We start from the raw sequence: 5250 nt of genomic DNA, 5'->3' as shown, positions 1-5250 counted from the left end.
TGATGTGTGATTATTTCAGTCTTAAACTGCAAAGTGCATGCCATATATACTAGTAGATATGGTCTCTGTATCGACTTGTGTAGCTGTGTCAAATAATAGAACTGATTAGCTGAGTAAATTGAAGATTGTCTGTACAATAATCTAGTAAACAGCAGTTAATATGGATTCAAAAGGGGAAGATCTGCCTGACTATCCTTGACTTTTTTTGAGGGAGTGAGATCTTCGGTGGACTGGGTAGTGTGCCTGGACATTCAAAGGGCATATGACCAAGTCTACACAAAACGCTATTTGTTAAACTCAAAGTAGTGGGGGAAATCGGGATAAATCTTGAATGGATAAGAAATTGGGTGAAGAATAGAAAATGACGGGTACTTATTGGTGAAGTTTTGCGAGTGCTGAGTGGGTGTCCCAGGGATTAGTATTGGGACCACTATTATTTGTAATGTTCATCAATGGATTTAGAAACGCAGTGCAAATTAGTCAAAACATAAAATTAAGAGTGTAGTTGATTATAATAGATCAGAAAATACAATGATTTGGACAAAATATGTAAGTGGGCACAACAATGGGAGATTAAATTTAATACAGACAAAAATGCACATAGGAAGAAAAGTGAATGACAGCTATTCCATGAAGTGTTGAAATAGCTATGGAGGAGATTGAAGAGACAAAGGAGTTTTAATAGACTCGACATATTGACCATAATCATTGCAACGCAGCAACTAATAAAGCAAATAGAATAAAACTACTGTGGATGCTGGAAATCTAAAATACAAACAGAAAATGCTGCGAACACTCAGCAGGTCAGGCAGCATCTGTGGAGAGAGAAACAGAGCTAATGTTTCATCAGAATGTGTCCTGAACATTAGATAGTTGAGTTATGAGGAAAGACAGAGGAAACAGACTTTTCAATTATTGAGAGTTCAGAAGAGGGTTAGAAGATTAATTTCTGAATTTAGACAGCTAAGTTATGAGGAGAGTTTGTTTAGAAGAGGACTTTTTGGAGATGTACAACATTTTCAGAGGTATGGATCATTTAGGTTCAGGAAAGTGCCTCTGTTGATTCAAAGACTAAGGATCAGTTTAAAGCTTAGTGTCAAAAGTAAACAGTAAATTTAGGCAATAAAAGAAAATAAAATGCCTACTCCAAATTATCCTATCCATACAGAATGAAGGAAAACATTTGGTTGATGATCCTGAGGATTCCTTTTCATTTTATAGCCATTCAATTGTAAGTGTAAATGCACTATTTCCGTTTCCTTAAATCCCTCTCCTGTGCTCCCCCCATTTTTGCCTCCAAGTGCTAGGAGGTGATGGACTACTTTGTCACGAAGATTCAGTCCATCTGTTCAGCTGCCTCCATTGCATCCCTCCCTTCCCTGTCGAGCCAAACTTTCCCCAAGGTTTCCTGGTGCAGTAGTCCTGAACTCTTATTTCTCTCCCATTTCCGAGCTCACCTTGTTGAGACCCACCTCCTGCTCTCTTGACCCTATTACCACCAAACTGCTGACCAACCAACTTCCCTTCCTAGCCTCCATACTAGCTGATATTGTAACCGTTCTCGCTCCTTGGGTACTACCTCCCCTTTTATTTCAAATCTGCCGTTATTACCACCCATTTTCCCCCTTCAAAAAAACTTAGCAGCTCCGAGTGAGAAAACAAGAGTTTCGTAAGTGGGAGAGTTAGGTGAGGTGGGGACGGGAGGTGTTGCTTTTGCCTTGTTTTTCATAACTTTTTCCGCTGAGCTGGAACAGACCGAGGCCCGAGAGTGGGGGATAAAAGCCACAGCAGATCACAGCATACGGCCAGTGTGATCTCCTGGACTAGTTTCGATTGCCTGGTTGGGTCTGAGAGGAACTTTCCCAGATTTTTTTCGCCAATTGGCCTTGGTTTTTATCTCTTTTTGCCTCTCCCAGGAGATCGTACAGCTCCAGATAAGGAGAACTTTGCTGTGTGACATCACAAGTAAGGCAGGTAAGTGGCTGTGGGCAAAGTTTTTCATTTAAATTAACATATAGCATATAACTAAATACTAAAAATGAATCTTTATTTGTTTAATTTACTTTGGTGCTGTCTTCATGAAGGAAGACACAAATAACCTTCCGGAAGTACTCGGGGACCAAGGGTCTAGTGAGAAAGTGGAACTGAAGGATATCCTTATTAGGCGGGAAATTGTATTAGGGAAATTGAAGACCAATAAATCCCCGGGGCCTGATAGTCTGTATCCCAGAATACTTAAGGAAGTGGTCTGAGAAATAGTGGATGCATTGGTGATCATTTTCCAACAGTCTATCGACTCTGGATCAGTTCCTATGGAGTGGAGGGTAGCTAATGTAACACCACTTTTTAAAAAGGGAGGGAGAGAGAAAACGAGTAATTAGCCAGTTAGCCTGACATCAGTAGTGGGGAAAATGTTAGAATCAATTATTAAGGATGAAATAGCAGCGCATTTGGAAAGCAGTGACAGGATTGGTCCAAGTCGGCATGGATTTATGAAAGGGAAATTGTGCTTGACAAATCTGGAATTTTTTGAGGATGTAACTAGTAGAGTGGACAAGGGAGAACCAGTGGATGTGATGTTTTTAGACTTTCAAAAGGCTTTTGACAAGGTCCCACACAAGAGATTGGTATGCAAAATCAAAGCACATGGTATTGGGGGTAATGTACTGACGTGGATAGAGAACTGGTTGGCACACAGGAAGCAGAGAGTCAGGATATACTAGTCCTTTTCAGAATGGCAGACAGTGACAAGTGGAGTGCTGCAGGGCTCTGTGCTGGGACCCCAGCTCTTTACAATATACATTAATGATTTAGATGAAGGAATTGAGTGTAATATCTCCAAGTTTGCAGATGACACTAAACTGGGTGGCGGTGTGAGCTGTGAGGAGGACGCTAAGAGGCTGCAGGGTGACTTGGACAGGTTAGGTGAGTGGGCAAATGCATGGCAGATGCAGTATAATGTGGATAAATGTGAAGTTATCCACTTTGGGGACAAAAACACAAAGGCAGAATATTATCTGAATGGCACATTAGGAAAAGGGAAGGGGCAACGAGACCTGGGTGTCATGGTTCATCAGTCATTGAAAGTTGACGAGCAGGTACAGCAGGCGGTGAAGAAGGAACATGGTATGTTGGCCTTCATAGCTAGGAGATTTGAGTACAGGAGCAGGAAGGTCTTACTGCAGTTGTACAGGGCCTTGGTGAGGCCTCACCTGGAATATTGTGTTCAGTTTTGGTCTAATATGAGGAAGGACGTTCTTGCTATTGAGGGAGTGCAGCGAAGGTTCACCAGACTGATTCCTGGGATGGCTGGACTGACATATGAGGAGAGACTGGATCAACTGGGCCTTTATACATTGGAGTTTAGAAGGATGAGAGGGGATCTCATAGAAACATATAAGATTCTGATGGGACTGGGCAGGTTAGATGCGGGAAGAATGTTCCCGATGTTGGGGAAGACCAGAACCAGGGGACACAGTCTTAAGATAAGGGGTAGGCCATTTAGGACTGAGATGAGGAGAAATTTCTTCACTCAGAGTTGTTAACCTGTGGAATTCCCTGCCGCAGAGAGTTGTTGATGCCAGTTCATTGGATATATTCAAGAGGGAGTTAGATATGGCCCTTATGGCTAAGGGGATCAAGGAGTATGGAGAGAAAGCAGGAAAGGGGTACTGGGGAAATGATCAGCCATGATCTTATTGAATGGTGGTGCAGGCTCGAAGGGCCGAATGGCCTACTGCACCAATTTTTCTATGTTTCTAATAAAATATATAGGGTAAATACTTGATTAACTCTAAACTAATTAATTAAATAAAATAATAGGAAAATGGGATGTGCTGCTGCAGTATGTGGGAGCTTCTGGACGTTTTGGTCCAGGGCGATTGCATCTGCGGTAAGTGTCTGTGGCTCGACTAACTTTGGCTCTGAGTTGAGGAGCTGGAGTCCGAGCTACAGACATTGCGAGACATCAGGGAGGGAGAAAGTTACCTGGACCTTTTGCTCCAGGAGGCAGCCACACCCTCTAGATTAAATACTTTAGAATTGACACGTGATCAGGGACAGGAGGGTGTGACTACGAGTGAAGCAGTTAAGGGGATCCAGGAGGTTGTATTGCAGGAGCCTCAATCCCTGCACATCCAATAGCTTTGAGGTTCTTGCAACCCTTGAGGACAAGTGTGCAGACTGCGGCGGGGGACTGGGGGAGATGAGCAGACTGACCAAGGCATTGTGGTGCAGAAAGCCATTCAAGTGGGAGGAGTAAAGAGGCAGGTGGTTGTAGTAGGTGACAGTATAGTTAGGGGGATAGATTGGGTTCTCTGCAGCCAAGAGCATGCGTCCCGAAGGCTGTGTTGCCTACCCGGTGCCAGGGTAAAGGACATCTCCGAGATGTAGAAGAACTTGGAGTGGGAGGGGGAGGATCCAGTTGTCGTGGTACACGTAGGTACCAATGACAGGTCGGGCTAAGAAAGCGGTTTTGCTGAAAGAGTTTGAACAGCTAGGGACTAAATTGAAAAGCAGAACCACAAAGATAATCTCTGCATTAGTACCTGAGCCACGAACAAATTGGCATAGGGTCAATAGAATCAGGGAAATGAATGCGTGGCTCAGAGGTTGGTGTGGGAAAAGTGGGTTTCGAATCGTGGGGCACTGGCACCAATACTCAGGAGAGAGGTGTTCCATGGGGACAGACTACACCTGAACTATGCTGGGACCAGAGTTCGAGCAAACCGACTAACTAGGGAGATAGACAGGGCTTTAAACTAAATAAGGTGGGGGGGCTGGTGGAGGAAGGTCGCAGTAGAGAGCAATCTAGAATACTGAAAAGAAAAGGAAACCATGCAGGAAAGTGATTGTAGTAAGGATAACCAGATTATGTCAGGAAAGGACAGAGCATAGAAACAAAAGAGTGCACTAACAAATAGGGTCCAGGTAAGAAAAAATAGCTAAGACAAATTGGGCTATGGTACAAAATAATGTTAAGATGTCTAATAATGTTAAAAAGACAAATTTGAAAGCATTGTATCTGAATGCACGAAGCATCTGTAGACGAATTAACAGCGCAAATAGATGTAAACGGATACAATATATTTGCAATTACGGAGACATGGTTGCAGGGTGACCAGGGTTGGGAACTGAATATCCAAGGATATTTGATTATTTAGGAAGTCCCATCAGAAAAAGGAAGAGGGAGTGGTGTGGCATTGTTGGTAAAGAATTAAATCAGAGCAATAGTGAGAAAGGATATTGGCT

This window comes from Pristiophorus japonicus, chromosome 3, assembly GCF_044704955.1.
Source record: "Pristiophorus japonicus isolate sPriJap1 chromosome 3, sPriJap1.hap1, whole genome shotgun sequence".
NCBI classification, from domain to species: Eukaryota; Metazoa; Chordata; class Chondrichthyes; family Pristiophoridae; genus Pristiophorus; species Pristiophorus japonicus.
The sequence above is the reverse complement of the archived record's forward strand: the minus strand, read 5'-3'. Positions refer to the sequence as shown.